The 21094-nt window shown below is 34.8% G+C and overlaps 1 protein-coding gene and 1 pseudogene across 3 annotated transcripts in view; one reads left to right on the forward strand and one right to left on the reverse strand.

Annotated features, from left to right (window-relative positions):
• Ccser1 (coiled-coil serine rich protein 1) overlaps window positions 1–21094 on the reverse strand; it is a 1227237-nt gene that overhangs the window by 858239 nt on the left and 347904 nt on the right. The gene's annotated exons all lie outside the window — the stretch shown is intronic.
• LOC124102609 (60S ribosomal protein L7-like) lies at window positions 14058–14787 on the forward strand (annotated as a pseudogene).

The following is a 21094-nucleotide window of genomic DNA, read 5'->3' on the forward strand; positions in this document are numbered from 1 at the left end:
AGAAAAAATACCTAGGGATATAGTTAATTAAAGAGGTGAAGGAACTCTACAAGGAAAATTAGATGATGCTGAATGAAGAAATTCAAGAAGATACTAGAAAAAAAGACCTACCATCTTCTTGAAAGTCAGGTTTAATATTGTTAAAATGGTCATATTACCAAAAGCAACCTCCAGATTCAATACAATTTTCCCCAAAATACAAATGACATTATTCTTCAAAGAACTAGAAAAAAGTCCTGAAATTCATATGGAAGAATAAAATACCAGAATACAGAAAGCAATCCTGAGGGTGTGGACAAAGGAGGGGGAAAATGATCAAGGCATAACAATATCTGATTTTCTTTCTTTTTTTTCATATTTGTGTTTTTTTGCAGTCACACCACTTGAAGCATTGCCATTGATTTTTAAAAATTTATTCCTTTTAGTTATACATGGCAGTAGAATATATTTTGGCAAAATATACATGCTTAGAGTATAACTTATTCTATTCAGGATCCCATTCTTGTGGTTGTACATGAAGTGGAGTTACCCTGGTTGTGCATTCAAATACAAGGCTAGGAAAGTGGATTAATTCTCCTCTCCTTCCTATTCTCTCCCCTCTCCTTCCTCTTTGTCTAATCCAATGGATTTCTATTCTTCCCCTCCCCATCTTCCCTTGTTTTGGGTAAGCAGGTTAGCATCCATATATCAGAGAGAATATTCAGCATTTGTTTTTTTTTTTTTTTTTTGCGGGGGGGGGGCAGGCTTATTTCCCTTAAAATGATATTCTCTGTTCTATCAATTTAAAAGCAAATGCCAGCCAACCACTCCTGCAAGGTAGGCGGGCCTGCGACCCACCTGCAGAACAGGAGCAGCGGCCTGCTGAGAGGCAGAGCCGCCCCCTTCCCCACGCCGGCAAGGTAGACGGAACTGTGACCACCCACAGAACAGGCCCATCGGCCTGCTGAGGGGCAGAGCCGCCCCCTATCCCACCCCACCCCCGCGCCTGCCAGGTAGGCAGAACTGTGACCACCGACAGAAAAGGCCCAGTGGCCCGTGGAGGGGCAGAGCTGCCAACCACTCCTGCAAGGTAGGCGGGCCTGCGACCCACAGGCAGAACAGGAGCAGCGGCCTGCTGAGAGGCAGAGCCGCCCGCCCCCTCCCGCGCCTGCAAGGTAGGTGGAACTGTGACCACAAACAGAACAGGCCAGACCTGCGGAAGGGTAGAGCCGCCCCCCCCCCACGCCTGCAAGGTAGGTGGAACTGTGACCACAAACAGAACAGGCCCAGAGGCCTGCGGAAGGGTAGAGCCGCCCCCCCCCACGCCTCCAAGGTAGGCGGACCTGCGACCCACCGGCAGAACAGCCCCAGAGGCCTGCAGAGGGGCAGTGCCGCTGCCTGTGCCTGCAAAGTAGGCAGAACTGCGACCACCGACAGAACAAGCCTAGCGGCCCGCAGAGGGACAGAGCCGCCCTCCCGCGCCTGCAAGGTAGGCGGACCTGCTACCGACCGGCAGAACAGGCCCAGCGGCCTGCCAGCGTGGTAGGCACATTGCCCCAATTGGAGGAGGGGCAGAGCCGCTGCCCGCGCCTGCGAGGGAGACTTTGCAACTATACAAGACCAATATAAATATATAGGGGGAAAATTCAATAGTACAAAGTTTCACCAAGCAGAAAGAAACGCGAACAGTATGAAGAGACAAGGAAAGAAAGGACCACAAGCAATGCAGGTCAACTCAACGTTAGAAGAGGTAATAGCTGCAGCAGATGGAATGTCAGATAAAGAATTCAGGATATACATGCTTCAGATGATCTGGAGTCTCAAGGAAGACATCAGACAGCAAAATCAGACAATAAAAGATCATTTCAACAATGAATTACATAAACAAATCCAAGAAGCAAAAGATCAACTATACAGGGAGACAGAGGTTATAAAAAACAAACAAACATAAATCCTAGAAATGCAGGAAGCAATAAACCAACTTAAAAACTCAATTGAGAATACTACCAGCAGAGTAGAACACTTAGAAGACAGAACATCAAACAATGAAGATAAAGTATTTTAACTTGAAAAGAACATAGACAGCTCAGCAAGATTGTTAAGAAACCATGAGTAGAACATCCAAGAAATATGGGATAACATCAAGAGACCAAATTTAAGAGTCATTGGGATACAGGAAGGGACAGAGTTTCAAACCAAAGGAATGAGCAATCTATTCAATGAAATAATACGAGAAAACTTCCCAGACTTGAAGAATGAGACAGAATCCCAAATCCTAGAAGCCTACAGGACGCAGAATGTGCAAAATCATAAGAGATCCACACCTAGACACATTATAATGAAGATGCCCAACATACAGAATAAGGAGAGAATTTTAAAAGCTACAAGAGAAAGGAAGCAGATTACATTTAGGGGTAAGCCAATCAGGATAACAGCTGATCTTTCGACACAGACTCTGAAAGCTAGAAGATCCTGGAATAACATATTTCAAACACTGAAAGAAAATGGGTTCCAAACAAGAATTGCGTATCCAGCGAAATTAAGCTTCAGGATGGAAGATGAAATTAAAACCTTCCATGATAAACAAAAGTTAAAAGAATTTACAGCTAGAAAACCATCTCTTCAAAACATCCTCGGCAAAACATTACAGGAGGAGGAAATGGAAATAATAATGAAAAACAACAGTGGGAGGTAGGACAGTAAAGGGGGGAAAATAATCAAAGAGGAAAACAAACCATGTTTAGTAACATAAATAAACAAATATGGCTGGAAGAACAACCCATATCTCAATAATAACCGTAAATGTTAATGGCTTAAGCTCACCAATTAAGAGACACAGGTTAGTAGAATGGATCACAAAACAAGACCCAACAATATGCTGCCTACAGGAGACGCATTTGATAGGAAAAGACATACATACACTGAAGGTGAAAGGTTGGGAAACATCATATCACTCATATGGACTTCGGAAACAAGCAGGTGTGTCCATACTCATATCAAATAAAATAGATTTCAAGCCCAAGTTAATCAAAAGGGATAAAGAGGGACACTACATACTGCTCAAGGGAACCATACACCAACAAGACATAATAATCATAAAAATATATGTCCCTAACAATGGTGCAGCTATGTTCATCAAATAAACTCTTCTCAAGTTCAAGAGTCTAATAGACCACCATACAATAATCATGGGAGACTTCAACACACCTCTCTCACCAATGGACAGATCTTCCAAACAAAAGTTGAATAAGGAAACTATAGAACTCAATAACACAATTAATAACCTAGACTTAATTGACATATATAGAATATACTACCCAACATCAAGCAGTTACACTTTTTTCTCAGCAGCACATGGATCCTTCTCAAAAATAGATCACATATTATGTCACAGGGCAACTCTTAGACAATATAAAGGAGTAGAGATAATACCATGCATCTTATCTGATCATAATGGAATGAAACTGAAAATCAACGATAAAAGAAGGAAGGAAAAAGCATACGTCACTTGGAGAATGAACAATAGGTTACTGAATGATCAATGGGTTATATAAAACATCAAGGAGGAAATTAAAAAATTCTTAGAGATAAATGAAAACACAGACACAACATATCGGAATCTATGGGACACATTGAAAGCAGTTCTATGAGGAAAATTCATTGTGTGGAGTTCATTCCTTAAAAAAAGAAAAAACCAACAAATAAATGATCTCATATTTCATCTCAAAATCCTAGAAAAAGAAGAGCAAAACAACAGCAAAAGAAGTAGAAGGCAAGAAATAATGAAAATCAGAGCTGAAATTAATGAAATCGAAACAAAAGAAACAATTGAAAAAATTGACAAAACTAAAAGTTGGTTCTTTGAAAAAATAAACAAAATCCACAGACCCTTAGCCATGCTAGCAAAGAGAAGAAGAGAGAGAACTCAAATTACTAGCATACGGGATGAAAAAGGCAATATCACAACAGACACTTCAGAAATACAGAAGATAATCAAAAATTATTTTGAATCCTTATACTCCAATAAATTAGAAGATAGTGAAGGCATAGATAAATTTCTTAAGTCATATGATCTGCCCAGATTGAGTCAGGAGGATATAGAAAACCTAAACAGACCAATATCAATTGAGGAAATAGAAGAAACCATCAAAAGACTACCAACTAAGAAAAGCCCAGGACCGGATGGGTATTCAGCAGAGTTTTACAAAACCTTTAAAGAGGAACTAATACCAATACTTTTCAACCTACTTCAGGAAATAGAAAAAGAGGGAGAACTTCCAAATTCATTCTACGAGGCCAACATCACCCTGATACCTAAACCAGACAAAGACACTTCAAAGAAAGAAAACTTCAGACCAATATCTCTAATGAACCTAGATGCAAAAATCCTCAATAAAATTCTGGCGAATCGGATACAAAAACATATCAAAAAAATTGTGCACCATGATCAAGTAGGATTCATCCCTGGGATGCAAGGCTGGTTCAATATACGGAAATCAATAAATGTTATTCACCACATCAATAGACTTAAAAATAAGAACCATATGATCATCTCGATAGATGCGGAAAAAGCATTCGACAAAGTACAGCATCCCTTTATGTTCAAAACTCTAGAAAAACTAGGGATAACAGGAACATACCTCAATATTGTAAAAGCAATCTATGCTAAGCCTCAGGCTAGCATCATTTTGAATGGAGAAAAATTGAAGGCATTCCCTCTAAAATCTGGAACAAGACAGGGATGCCCTCTCTCACCACTTCTGTTCAACATAGTTCTCGAAACACTGGCCAGAGCAATTAGACAGATGGAAGAAATTAAAGGCATCAAAATAGGAAAAGAAGAACTTAAATTATCACTATTTGCTGATGACATGATTCTATACCTAGCAGACCCAAAAGGGTCTACAAAGAAACTATTAGAGCTAATAAGTGAATTCAGCAAAGTGGCAGGATATAAAATCAACACGCATAAATCAAAGGCATTCCTGTATATCAGCGACAAATCCTCTGAAATGGAAATGAGGACAACCACTCCATTCACAATATCTTCAAAAAAAATAAAATACTTGGGAATCAACCTAACAAAAGAGGTGAAAGACTTATACAATGAAAACTACAGAACCCTAAAGACAGAAATAGAAGAAGATCTTAGAAGATGGAAAAATATACCCTGTTCATGGATAGGCAGAACTAACATCATCAAAATGGCGATATTACCAAAAGTTCTCTATAGGTTTAATGCAATGCCAATCAAAATCCCAACGGCATTTCTTGTAGAAATAGAGAAAGCAATCATGAAATTCATATGGAAAAATAAAAGACCCAGAATAGCAAAAACAATGCTAAGCAGGAAGTGTGAATCAGGCGGTATAGTGATACCAGACTTCAAACTATACTACAGAGCAATAGTAACAAAAACAGCATGGTACTGGTACCAAAACAGGCGGGTGGACCAATGGTACAGAATAGAGGACACAGAAACCAATCCACAAAACTACAACTATCTTATATTTGATAAAGGGGCTAAAAGCATGCAATGGAGGAAGGATAGCATCTTCAACAAATGGTGCTGGGAAAACTGGAAATCCATATGCAACAAAATGAAACTGAATCCCTTTCTCTCGCCATGCACAAAAGTGAATTCAAAATGGATCAAGGAGCTTGATATCAAATCAGAGACACGCCGTCTGATAGAAGAAAAAGTTGGCTACGATCTACATACTGTGGGGTCGGCCTCCAAATTCCTCAATAGGACACCCATGGCACAAAAGTTAATAACTAGAATCAACAAATGGGACTTACTCAAACTAAAAAGTTTTTTTCTCAGCAAAAGAAACAATAAGAGAGGTAAATAGGGAGCCTACATCCTGGGAACAAATCTTTACTCCTCACACTTCAGATAGAGCCCTAATATCCAGAGTATACAAAGAACTCAAAAAATCAGACAATAAAATAACAAACAACCCAATCAACAAATGGGCCAAGGACCTGAACAGACACTTCTCAGAGGAGGACATACAATCAATCAACAAGTACATGAAAAAATGCTCACCATCTCTAGCTGTCAGAGAAATGCAAATCAAAACCACCCTAAGATACCATCTCACTCCGGTAAGATTGGCAGCCATTATGAAGTCAAACAACAACAAGTGCTGGCGAGGATGTGGGGAAAAGGGTACACTTGTACATTGCTGGTGGGACTGCAAATTGGTGCAGCCAATTTGGAAAGCAGTATGGAGATTTCTTGGAAAGCTGGGAATGGAGCCACCATTTGAACCAGCTATTCCCCTTCTCGGTCTATTCCCTAAAGACCTAAAAAGAGCATGCTACAGGGACACTGCTACATGGATGTTCATAGCAGCACAATTCACAATAGCAAGACTGTGGAACCAACCCAGATGCCCTTCAATAGACGAATGGATAAAAAAAATGTGGCATTTATACACAATGGAGTATTACTCTGCATTAAAAAATGACAAAATCATAGAATTTGCAGGAAATGGATGGCATTAGAGCAGATTATGCTAAGTGAAGCTAGCCAATCCCTAAAAAACAAATGCCAAATGTCTTCTTTGATATAAGGAGAGTAACTAAGAACAGAGTAGGGTCGAAGAGCATGAGAAGAAGATTAACATTAAACAGGGATGAGAGGTGGGATGGAAAGGGAGAGAGAAGGGAAATTGCATGGAAATGGAAGGAGACCCTCAGGGTTATACAAAAGTACATACAAGAGGAAGTGAGGGGAAAGGGAAAAATAATACAAGGGGGACAAATGAATGACAGTAGAGGGGGCAGAGAGAGAAGAGGGGAGGGGAGGGGAGGGGGGGATAGTAGAGGATAGGAAAGGCAGCAGAACACAACAGACACTAGTATGGCAATATGTAAATCAATGGATGTGTAACTGATGTGATTCTGCAATCTGTATATGGGGTAAAAATGGGAGCTCATAACCCACTTGAATCAAAGGGTGAAATATGATATATCAAGAACTATGTAATGTTTTGAATAACCAACAATAAAAAATTTAAAAAAAAAAGAAAACTTGGAAAAAAAATAAATAAATAAAAGCAAATGCCATTATTTCATTATGCTTTATGGCTGAGTAATAGTCCATTGTGTATAAATACCATATTTTCTTTATCCATTCAATATATCATTCATTTCAAGGACACACAGGTTGGTTCCATAACTTGGCTATTGTGAATTGAGCAGCTATTAACGTTGATGTGCCTTTATCACTATATGGTGATTTTAAGTCCTTTGGGTATAAGCCAAGGAGTGGGATAACTGGATCAAATGCTGGTTCCATTCCAAGTTTTCTAAGAAATCTCCATATTGCTTTTCATAGTGGTTGCACCAATTAGCAGTCCCACCACAATGATAATACCTGATTTTATATTTATATAATTATAAATATAATTATTTATAATAATTTAATATAATTAACATAGAACTACAGTAACAAAAATAGTGTGGTACCAGTGTAGATACTGACAAACAAATAAATGGAACAGAATAGAACACAAAGAGACAAACCCACAGAGATGCAGTCATCTTATTCTTATCAAAGATGCCAAAAACATACAATGGAGAAAACATAGCCTTTAAAAATAAAATGATGATAGTAGAGGTGGATATTCTTATACAGAAAAAAAAAATGGATCTAGATCTTTATCTCTCATCCTTCACAGTCAACTCAAAAGGATCAGAGGCCTATAATTAGACCAGAAACTTTGCAACTGGTAGAAGAAAAAATAGGATCAACACTCTAATATATAGTCACAGGCAAGGAATTCCTCACTAGGACTCTCAAAGTTCAGGAAATACCATATGTTTTCTTTCATATGTGGAAAATAGAAGAAAAAGGGGGGAAAAAGACAGGGGTACTGTGAAAATAGAAGGGAGACCAGAATAATATAGAATGGGGATCGGGGAGAGGGAAGAGTAAAGAGAAAGGTGTGGTACTGAGGAATAAAACTGACTAAATTATGTTATGTGCATGTACGAATATACCACAAGGAATTCCATTATTATGTATAATTATAATGCACCAATAAAAGAAAATCTACTGAAAACATGGCAACATATATACTCCATAGTCTGATATATTTGTATCTGTATGATTTTGATTAATTTAATCACATTTAATTTTTATATTAAAATGTTATTAAATACTATGTTACATAACAGTTTTTTAAACTTATAGGAAGCGCATTAGTTTTCTAAGGTACAAAAACAAATTACCAAGAACTTACTGTCTTACAATACCAACCATTTTTGAGTAACAATTCTGTAAGTCAGAAATCTGTCATACTGGTGGGCTCTCTATTGAAAGCATAGTAAGAACTAAATCAAGGTGTCAGCTAAGCAGGGATATCTTACGAGTTACTAGGCAAAAAATTTACTCTCATGGTCACTGTGGTTTTATAAGTTAGCTTCCATGAGACTGAAGTAAGGAAGATCATTACTTACTCACTGACTCCAGTAACTAGAGTACCTTCAATGCTTAGTATATAGCCTCTCTCTTCTTCAAGTAGCAAAGGCATGACAAATCTTCATGCTTAGAATGTCTGATTTCATCTTTCCCTAACCTATACCCCAGATTTATATGCTCTCAATGAGGAGATCAAGGAACACCAGACAATCTTCATATTTTAAGGAAAATGGTTAGACACTAATTCATAAACCTATGCAAAATAACTTTTGCTATATAATATAACCTACTCACAGAAAGCCATTATATTCATAGTTCTAGGAAATTACATAAATCAAAAAAGTGGAAACCTTGTCCATCATCTTAGAATACTGTGTACCATAATGAAATTTGACACCATTTCCAAAGTATAATCTTTTTATTGCGTGTGTGGTACTGGGGACTGAACGCTGGACTTGGAACATTTTTTTGCAAGTGCTTTACCACTGAGCTCTATTCCCCAACTCTTTTTAGTTATTTATTTGTTTTACTTTTTTGAGACCAGGGCTGGCTAAGTTTCCCAGGATTACCTCCAACTCGTGCTCCTCCTTTCTCAACCTCTTGAGCAGCTGGGATTACAGGCCTGCACCAACACACCAAGCTATACTCGTAATCTTAATTCATTTTTTTTTCTCTTAAATGGTATGTGTTATCTTATTGGGCATGAATGATGAAAATAACATATTTCAATTAAAATTAAATTGCTACATATTCTAAAGAGAAGATGTATTACATTTTATTGCTAAAATATTTTTACTTAACATTTGCAAGACTCCCCTTTGATATTTGGAAAAAGAAACCTGATTTTTTTCCTTGAATATTTTCATCCATGGTTGATTTTTAACCTCTTATATTTAGCTGAAACTAAAAACAGATGTGCTAGGAAATCACATAAAAGTTATTCTCGTTTGAAAATTTTGACCTTTAAGATAGAGACAAGCTTGGCTGAAAATCAATACTCAGGATATTTCTCTGAAAAAAAATTATTTAGAGTTTCAGTCACTGCTAAGAGATAGGCTAACATTTTAGCACATTTGATGGAAAACATATTTTCCCCTTAATAGCTACAAAAATATTTTTGAGCATATACAAAATTACACATTAGTTCAGTTAACATACTGCCAATTTTGTGTGTGTGTGTGTGTGTGTGTGTGTGTGTGTTTGTTTTACTGGGGATTGAAATCAGGGGCATTCCACCACTGACCTACATCCCAACTCCACCCACCCCAGCCCTTTTTAAATTTTCCAGGCTAGCCTCAAACTTTCAATCCTCTTGGATCAACCTCTGAAGTAGCTGTGATTAGAAACATTAGGCCACTATGTCTGGCTCATATCTGCACATTTTAAAAATGTGGATGAATGTAATATAATTAATTGAATCTCAAAACAATAGGAGGAGGTATAGTTGGTAGGGTTAACATAAGGTATAATAAAGAAAATTAGGGTCTGTTAAGCAGAATGAAACATAAAATCAATGTTTTTATGTTTCATATACACCTAAATGTATATGAGAACTAAGAAATGCTATTAAAAATTATTCTTCAGAGAACTAGTGTCAGCACATGAATCTAAGCAATGCCAAGAATTAAAACTAGTGATTTTGTTCATCAATTTTTTCATAGACCACACACACACACACATAAAATCTATTTTTTCTTAAGTATGAATTAACTAGGTAATTGGATAAACTTTCTCATAACTCTTGATGTTTTAAAGTATGAACATTATCATCAACATAATAATACCTGAGTTTCTTCAAATATTCAGACTGTATATAGACTCTTGTTAAATCTGAATTACAGTTATTTGATCAAGTGGTACACAGCTAAGAGAATAGAATGGAAGAAAATGCTGTCAAGGGTTGAGTTCACTTCATACATATGGTAAAAGGCAAATCAGATCTGTATTTGTGCAATGGAATTCACTTATTGATAGACATAGTTTAACATTTACTTGAAAGAGTTTACAATGTGTTTCTATTGTCATTGTTCATTTGGACCTTTATACTAAGACATAAATCAATCATACAGATAGCCCAAAATTTTTCAACTCTAGGCTACCAACTCATATAGAAATACAGATGTTTTTTAAAGGAATCTTTGTGATTTTCCTATACATTAAAAGAAAACAAAAAACCTTCTCAGAATCAGATCTCCAAATTCATCAACCCTTCTTCCTACAACAACATGTACACTAACACACACAGAGTTTGTCAAAACTTTGTTACAAAGAATCACTCTTTCCCCATAAATGTTAAAGATTTGTACTGATGTGAAGTTTTAATTTTTAATTTTTTTTTTTTTTTTGCCTAATTCTGTCTTCACTTACAATGCCTTCCCTCTCAAGGGACCATTCAATTCCTATGCAAATGCATTTTGTACCATTTAGCAGGCAAGGCAAACATGCCAATGAATGGCTAAATTCCAAAACCAATACCCAAGCTGTGGAATACCTTCTGCTCTATTCCTGAACTCCAATTACAAATTTCAGATGAATAAATTGAGGAACAAAGTACTGTGGCTGGAAAGGAGGTAAATAGTTTGATCAAGGTCACACACAGAGCAGGAAATAGATAAATAATTTTTGTTTTCATCATCTAAATTATTTCCATTAAAGAAAAGTTCTCCAAAATAATTCTTGACAGTTCTTCAGATGCTTATTAAATAAATAACTAAAAATAAATATGCAATGAATATATATGTGCATGTCTCTTCTTAGCTAAATATAGGCTCACATTAAGCAGACCCTAATCAAAGAAATCTCAACTATGTTTTTTTTCTATTTTGTATAACAATGATTTCCTCATCATTATTTCTTCCTATTGAATGCATTGTTAGGAATGCCAAGGTTTCATAAGGATTCAGACATGTACTGGGAAGTAGCTCAGCAAGGCAAAATTTCCTTCTGCAGAAGGGTGTGCTCAAACACACTCTGGTAAGCAAGCACACTCCAGGGGCAGTCCTCCTGTGTTAGTCTTTATCCCTAACAGAGCATTGTACCTTGCTCTCCTGGGAGGAATTTGGGGTTTCAATCTACATGACTGGCTAATTGTAAAATCAGGGAGGACAAAGGAAAGGGAGATAGTTTAAATGGCTATGATTTGATAAAGATGGGGAAGCTCAAAAAAGGCTAATTGGGTTATTTAAAGAAATCCATAGGCTATGGAGCTATTGTGTAACTTTTCGTTCTGCTCTAATTTCCCTCTGGCTGCCCTTCTTTATTCCAATTTTACATTTAAGGCTACATATACTATATTCTGCAAATCAACCACCAGACTTTCTATTTCTCACACGTACTAAGAAAATAAATGGTTGAATTGGCCTACTAACAGGTTTTATTTTCCTTTGCATGGAAGATTATAATTTATCTTTTATATGTGTTTATAACAAACTTATTTAAAGAATTTTCTTTACTTTTGTTACAGATCAGTGCTGACTCACTAGAACACTCTGAGGCTTGATAAGGGTAATCTTGAGGTATTACAAACCATATACAGTATACAGTATAGATAAGCTTACTTCTCTACATATTTATTAACCATTTTTTATATTTTATACCTATTTGAATTAAAGATTCTGGATTGAACATATAGTTAAATTTATTGTATAAGATATCAAAGCAGATTTTTACAGGTCAGAGAGTAACTTTAAAGTATTTTAGAATTATTTTCAATGAAGGGGTATGAATTAAAAGGTATTTCTAATTAGTCCTTATAAATAAAATACACAATTAATTAGAACTCACTTGCCCACATGAGCAAGATATTTATTTTAAATCTTAGATCCCACTTGTAAATCAAATACATTTTCCAGTGAATCTTTTCTATTTTATCTTATTTTTAAGTGTGCATTTTTCTCCTGACTGAGAAAAAGGAATGAGAGAGGAGACCTGTATAATAATTCAGTTTACAGAACTCTATATGACTTTAGTCATCTTCTTCTGAAACACCTCTTTGCTGTGAATGAAATTGTCCTCCATGGAAAGTCTTCATTTGCCAAATTGCACCAAAGTCTAAGCATGCTATGCACTGAGTTCGAAAATGAATTATTCAAATACTATCCCTCAATGTCTGAGTTTCAGAGGTTTACAAAACGATTTGTGTGTGATTTTTCATTTCCAAAGGCCAATAATTTCCTCCAGGTGCTTTACTTTAGTATTTTCTATCCTGTAGTAATTATATATTGCATTTGAAAATAGCAAGGAGCCATGAGTGTAAGGAGGTATGAATAATCTTTCTGAAAAATTATATATGAGCAAACGGATGCCACATGAAGTGGATTAATAAGTTAATTGTCTAAATGGAAAACGCATCTCATGCAATTTCAGGCCATTAATGAGATCAAGAATCCCAACTGAAAGAAAGCAGTGATTTTTATGCCATCGGAAGCTAGAGTTTTGCTTTACCACTTTTTGATTTTGTACAATAATTGTTCTCTTTGGAAATTTTTTAAAAGTCAGAAAAAAGAACACTTAGTTGTTACCTCTGCACTGCTCAAAACAACTAATGATTGTAAGAATACTAGACCTGCAATTAAATAAACAAAGATCTTGAAATATTAGTTTGAGTATCTCAGTTTCTTTATAAAAACATGGTGACCTGAATAATAGTAAACATGCTACTTAGCATGTAAAAAATTTTTAACCTTCTATGTGGCCTCAAATCAAAAGTAAGCATTGCCATCTTTTTATAGTTTTATATTCGAAAAATATAAATTACAAAGTGTGTTATTTATTTCCTTTACTAAAATCTATTAGTCAATTAGCTTTCCATTAAGCAAAGGAGCAATCATGAAAAGGAAAATATTTATAACTTTCATAAGTTACACAATAAATGTCTTGTCTAACTTCAGGTTTCCTTTGTGTTACATAATTAATGAAAATTTAAATTATATGTCCAAAATAAACTATTACAGATTTTATTGAATGAATAAGTATACCTTCCATTTATTGACAGTCTGTGTTGGGATTTTCCTAGACACTTAAGGTGGGGAGAACAATGGCCACCAAATATGTCCTTGTCCTTGTCCTAAGAACTAAAGCTTGTGAATAAGGTATGTTATGTGGCAAAAGGAATTGAGTCTGAAGATGCAATTAAGATTGATTTCCAGCTGAATTTCAGATGGGAGATTATTCTCATTGACACAGTGTAATCATATGTATCCTTAAAATTGGACAGTGGGCAAATGTTAGGGCCATAGTGACATAATATGAAAAGGACTCAATCTGCCTTTGTTGGCCTTGACAAAGGTCAATGGCTGTGATACTAGGAATGCAGACAGCCTTAAGCTATTAAAAAAAAGAAAAGGATTCTCCCTTAAAGCTTCAGATAGGAAAACAGCTCTGTTCACACCTTAAATTTGGTCCTTTAAGAGACCTATGTTAATACTCCCTAAGAGAAATAGCATAATATATTTCTGTTTTTGAAGGCAATTTGTTCTAATTTGGTATGGAAAAACTAAAAACTAATATGAGAGTCATATATTAATTCTTAATTGTTGTATTTTCTCAAGTCATTTTTGTCTTTTATTTGTAAATTACAAGAGAGTGTATTGGTCTTGGATGTTATTGTAAAAAGTAATATAAGCTCTTTTTCTGGGCTGGAACTATGGAGGGTGCTGAAGAGAAGAAAAGTTCCTGCTGTGCCAGAAACCCTTAAGAAACTGTTAATGAATTTTGCAGAGCTAAAGGTAAAGTTTTTGAGAATGCAGTTTGCCTAAAGGCGCTTTAAAAGGCAAAGAGGAAGAGAATGAAATCTATGAAAAAGCCAAGCACTATCACAAAGAATATAGGCAGATGTACAGAACCGAGATTCAAATGTCTAGGATGGCAAAAAAAAGTTGGCAAATTCTATGTACCTTCAGAATGCAAATCGGCAATTGTCATCAGGACCAGAGGTATCAATGGTATAAGCCCAAAGACCATTAGGAGTTGCAGCTTTGCCTTCCCCATACCCTCAATATCACCTTTGTTAAGCTCAGCAGGCTTTAGTTAACATGCAGAAACACATACTGTATGGGGTTACCTGAATCTAAAGTCCATGAATGAACTAATCTGCAAGTGTAGATATGGCAAAATCAATAAGAAACAGATTACCATGACAGATAACACTTTGATGGATTGATCTCTTCATAAGGATGGCATTATTTGCATGCGGAATCTGATTCAAGAGAACTACACTTTCAAAAAATTATTAAAAGGAGCAAATAACTTTTTCTGGTCCTTCAAATTATCTTCTTCACAAGGCAGAATGAAAAAAATGACCACCTATTTTGTTGAAGGAGGGGATGCTGGCAACAGAAAAGAACCCATCAACACTCATTAGAAGGATGAACTAAGGTAGCTCCCATGGTATTTTTGTAATCGGGTCAGCTAATAAATAGTACCTGCACTCAAAAGGAAAAAAAAAGTACTAAAAGTCTAATCCATGTTTGACTTTCTCTGTTCATTTCTTCCTATTATACCACAGTATTTCCTCACAAGATGCGAATTTATTGAAAGTTTTTGTAAACATATAGCTTCACACCAAGGCAATGAATATTGATATTCTTATTGCTATTGATAACAGTAATAGTATTAATAGCATCATCATATACTATCAAAGACATGGAATCTCAGATGTGCATATGAAATGACAGAAAACATATTTGTCAAATTAAACAGTTAATTCTTCTCTGAAGAAACATAATTCAGAAAAAGAGCTTTGCTATATTTGCAGTTAGTGGTCCAGAAAGACCTCTTGAAAATATAATACAAATATTTTTAAAAGTCAGTAGTAAATATTGAGATGCACCAACAGAGTGTCATATTCACAGCTGGTGGAAATACAAAATAATATAGCTTTTTTGAAAGACAGTTTGGCAATTTCATACAAAATAGACTTTAACCATAGAAGTAAAAAAAAATCATGTTCTTGATGTTTAACAAAAAAGCTGAAAACCTATGTCCACCCAAAACTGTGCCAATGCATGGTATAGAAGCTTGTTTATAGTTGCCAATACTTGGAAGCAACCAAAATGTCCTCTAACAGGGGAAAAAACAAATTGAATGTGATATATTGAACCAATGGAATAACATTCAGCACTAAAAACAAATAAGCTATCAAGTCATGAAAAGAAATGGAGGAGATATAAATGTATATTACTAAGTGAAAAAAAAATTTGAAAAGGCTACAACTACTCCAACTACTCAATGACTGTATACCACCTACATATATGACATTTACAAAAGAAATGTGGAGATAATAAAAAGATCAGTAGTCACTAGAGGTTAGGGGAGTGATAAATAAGTGAGCACAGAGTGTTCTTAGGGCAGTGAATTATTCTGCATGTTACCACGATGTTAGTACATGCCATTATACATTAATCAAAACCCACAGAATATATAGGAGTGAACCCTAAAGGAACCCATGTGATAATGATATGTCTATGCAGGTGTTTGGACTATAACACTTACCATAAGTCTGTTGTGGGATGTTGAGGAGGCTGCTATATGTAGTACAAAGAGATTTATAAGAAATTTCTATATCTTTAGCCCAATTTTACTGTAAACCTAAATCTACTATTAAAAAATAAAACACATTGATAACTTATTAAATATACAGACTTAAATCTCCTACAAATTATATAAAAAGCAATTAAATATATATAGAAAAAGTAAAGACTATCACTCTATTAAGAAAAAATGTTGTCTATCCTGAAAATTAGAAATAAAAAGGAGAATCAGAGTGAATGAAATTATTTGTAAATAACTAGAATCTATTAGTCAAATGGAGATATTCCCAAACCCACAAGGATTAAAAGTGAGGTGAAAAATAGAAGAGTATCAGATAAGTGAATATTTGTAGTATATTTTTCTTATTTGTTAAGGTAAAAGAAAATGGTTAGATACAAAAAATCTGGTGTGTCATTGAGGGCACAAGTGGAGTTTGGATCAGCATTTATTACAGTAATGTAATTTGTTTACTATAGCATGGCTAGGATACCACTGGCCAGAGGAGACTAAGTCAAGTCACAGAAGGAATTTCATAAGAGAATGGACAGAAGTGAAAGGAATAAGAAAAAAAATTATGAGTAATAGAGGTGGGAAAGGAAACAAAAAGGCAGAAGACATTTGGAGAGAAAATGGTATAACCGAGGATCTTAAATTTTAGATACAAAAATACCTCACCAGATTATATCAAGTCATTCACACTCCTTTGTAAATTCCTGACCATTAAGAGAGTTAAACATTCATTAAGCATTATATGAATAGAGAAATTATTACATTATATTATTGTGTAGCTGTAGTTTGATGGAAATAATCTGGTAAAAAGATCTTTGAAAATACTAGAAATGTTATTACTCCATTTCATTAAAAGATATTTTATCATTATGTCATTTATTAACTGCCTTTGTGTAATTATAATCCAAAGACAGTTATTGGTTACCTTTTATACATCAGGTGTTATGCTGAATTCTTGTATACAGGAAAAAGATTCTATTCCTGTTTTCACAATGCCTTTTTTTTTAATCATCTACTTTTTTAAATGTATTTTAACAATGTTTTGAATCCCTTAAAGATTTAATTAAAATTTAGTAAAAAAATAAGTGTATTCCTTCAGTTCAAATGGTGTCATTTTAATAATATTTATAATTTTAAAATTAAATAAAGGTTAAATTTTGCTTGCTGACTTATAATTTTATATATTTATTATAATATTATTTAAATTCATAGAGATAGTATTTCATAAAGTTTAAGTCTTCCATACCAAATATAAAATAAAATCTATTAGCTTTTCATTGCTGGAAAAAATAATTGAGGAAAAAAAAAAACTGAGAAGAGAAAAGATTTATGCTCTTGAGTTTCAGAGGTTTCAGACATGATTGGCTGGCTCCATTGCTCTGGCCTGAGGCAAGGTAGAACATCATGGCAGAAGCATGTGGAGAAACCCATGGCAGCCAAGAAGCAGTAAGAGGGAGAAATATGAACTGGGGGACAAGATACATTCGTCCATGATGCACCTCCAGTGACTATTTCCTTTAACTAGGCCCCACACCTACATTTGCTAATCCATTGATGAGATCAGAGCCTCATGATCCAATTACCTTCTGGAAGGTCCTAAGTCTAAACTTTGCTGCATTGTACAACAAGCCTTCAGCTTCAATCAGTGGGGGATACTTCATATACAAACCTTAACATAGAGCAAACATAAATGAGCCAAATAGCTGCAATACTCATTTTTTTAAAATGAGAAATAATATTTCATCAGAATAAGAGACCAGTTTGCTTTAAATAATATTAGTACTGAAAGAAGAAAAGAAATCATCAATTTCTCTAAAATATTGCTTAGGCAGCATTTCTTTCTTTCTTTGGTAAACATTCATTCCATAGTGTAAAGCCTTTTAGGCAATTTCTAAGGGATACAGGAAGACAAGCAAAATGGCATCAAACGTGGTGGTTTATGAAATATGAAATCAATTGGCCTAAAATGTATTTTAGTACTCACATAAAAGCAGGTGACTACTGTAGATAAATAATCAAGTTATTTAATAAATATAGATATAGAAAAATAATAATTATTGGATTATATTATAAAATGCTGACACTATGAACAATTTTCATAAATGGTAAATTTTCAGAGAAATACAGGATATGACATTTAACTATTATTCATTTTATAGTACTAATTTAAATGCAATTGTACTTTAAATGTTATCATAACTTATCTTTGCCTTGAATTTTGGGTAAATTTATCAATATTCCTTCCAAACTTAGAAAATATCTTTATATCATTTTAAAAATATGTCTGTATCATATTTTAACTACTCATTTTCCTTTTTTTGCAAGCAGGTGAGGTACATAATGTATTTATGCAAACTTCAATATTAAAATATGCTTCACAATGTGTCCTTCCTTTGATTTTTAATTCTGTTTAATATAATGGAATATTCAGAGTGAATTTTTTTTGGAGAGACTGGATTAGTCCAAACTGATGAGCAACCAATATGGAATGTCAAAGTCTGGAATGTCAAAGTCATGAGTAATGCTAAATAGCAACTCTGTCAGAAACCACTTGAAAATATGCCCCATTCAAAACGGTATGATTTTTAATTTATCTTCACAGCCAATTCCCTTTCTATGTATGGTGATCATTATCAATAATATCATTTTACAATTATGAAATAATAAAGTGAAAGTAAGGAACTCTAAAAAACTGGAAAAATAGGAAAATACTGTTTATAGACTTCAATATGTTCTGACTACTGTCCTCCTGGTATTTGTGTTGGCAGGGGTTCTTTGATGAATTTATTTTAATGTGTAAACTATTGCAAATAGTAGGGTAACACAGAAGAAATGTGGATATCAAGACCATCTATGAACAAGTAAGATTCAGTCACAAATAAGTCTCATGGGGAAAAATATCAATTGCTCTTTCACATTGTACAATCTAGAAATACGGATATGAAAATAAATTATTGGGTATATATTATGGTTGATATATATTGGTATAGCAAGCTTTAATCCCAATTTTATATGTTTAGCCAAGAGGGAACTATTGAACTATATGAGATTTTACACATCTTTCAACTAAATTAAAGATACAAACATTAAAGTTAACACTTGGGATATCATGAAGATTTGTGTGACTCTCTAGGGTGTCATAACCCATAAAGCAAGGGAAGAATCCATAAATGAGCTTTTTCGTTTTCAAAGTATTGGTGAGTATCTTTTAAATTAATAATTTGGGAAGGCCACTAAGAGTTGTGTGGAATAGAAATGATCTGGCAGAGTTGAGGCAGGAAACAGGAATGATAAGAAGAAAATGAGAGTTGTTCTCTGCTTCTGAACAGATCTATGAAAACTAAGTGATGACCTATTTATTTTATATCATGTAGTGAAAGTCCATATCAGAAATTTTCTGAAATATACCTTGACCATCTTTATACCAATTTGAAAAAAATTGTAATTGAGAATACCTAGAAAGAACATATTACTATTAACCTAATTAACATAGTATAACAGAATTACACTGAACAACTGTCTAATTCCTGGTACATTAAAAGTTACCAGACAGATGATTTGAAGTCTTGTTTTGTGTTTCTGAAGGATTTTTAAACAATCAGAAGTAATTTTATATAGCTGGAAATAAAACAGATTAAAAACATTTTCAGTCTTCATCTAAATAAAAGAATCTTACTATAGTATTTTGATAAAGTAGTTAGATATTTACAACAGCATTAATATTGTTCAAAGCAAAGATGCCAATAACTTAAAACTATATAAGAAATTTATTTTGATAATGTGGAGAATGAATAATAGATGATTAATTTTTAACAAATCATGAATTTTATTAACAGTTCAAAATCCCAACAAAGTGCCATTAGGGGCACATGGAGACGCAGACCAAGCATATCATCTTTATAATGAGTAGTAAAACACAGCTAATAATCTCTGTAAAACAAAATAAAACGATTAATCATTTTGCAGCCAACCCACAAGGGTCCATACTTTTCTGGCCATTTGGAGCCAACTGATAAAGTTGTGCTGGCCAGGCTGAGTACTGAGGGCAATCCTGAATTCTGTGTTTGGCAGGCACTCCCAATACAGTGGCCACAATGCCAGAAATTTCTGGTTATTTCATATCCATTTCCTCAGTTTCATTGACGGTGTTTAGAGCTTTGGTTTTGAGAATATTTGAGATATCAAAGATGCCCCCATGGACTCAAGGCTTCCTCAAGAGAGGATGGCTTACATTTTCCTACTCTGCTTCCCTCAGCTCTCTCCCACACAAGATAGGATAATGGAAGTCATCTGAATCACAAGTTATTTTATATGCAAATTCTTGTTATGCAAGGGCATATCATTATAGGCTGGTAGAAAACTTTCAGCCACCAGTCATCTTCAAAACCATCTGAACCAGGTACCCTGCCCAGGGCAGCAAATCCCACCCTTGGTTAATACAAGTGCAAAAAACTTAAGTCCTCTACCCCACTTTGGTCTATTCTAATTTCAAAGCTTCCCTCTGCTCTCAGAGGACTTTGTTAAAACTTCAATGCAGTGTAACTTTTCCCTCTGCTTAATCCTGCTTTTCCCCTTTTTTGTCCATAGCTGGTGATCCCCAAATCACCTCCCAACAAATTTCCTAAGAGTTTCTTACCATCTCAGTAGTTAGAATCTATGAAAATAAAGAACAATTAATAAAAGAGGGGGGCAGCTAAATTTGGAAAATACTCAATTTAATTTCATGACTTTAGAAATGTTCAGATGCCTAGAAATGTGAATATAGAAAGGAGATGGTAGTACTTAGACAAGTATGGAGGCCAGAAAGCACCTTGGATGAAAAAGGTCTGTGGTGGACCCAGAGAGATGTGGCTAGAATTCTATTTTATTACTTATTACCTGTTTGGCACCATGTCACTTACAAAGTCTCCTACAGCAGACCTGGCAGAGTGGCAGCCCTTGGGCTACATTTGATTTGTTTTACAGTAAAAATAAACAGAAAAACAAACACGATTCAATTGCCATCCTTAAATATAGGAATACTTAAAGTAAAAATCCACATATCTAAATTCTTTTGAAAAAGCTAAAATCTGGAAATGCTTAGCTCCCCTGAACACATGGTGACAATCTTGTGCTAAAGGGTCCTGTCCCCCTTCAATAAAG

Source organism: Marmota monax, unplaced genomic scaffold (genome assembly GCF_021218885.2).
Source record: "Marmota monax isolate L192 unplaced genomic scaffold, Marmota_monax_Labrador192_F-V1.1 WCK01_AAM20220418_F8-fsc00002, whole genome shotgun sequence".
In the NCBI taxonomy this organism is placed as follows: domain Eukaryota; kingdom Metazoa; phylum Chordata; class Mammalia; order Rodentia; family Sciuridae; genus Marmota; species Marmota monax.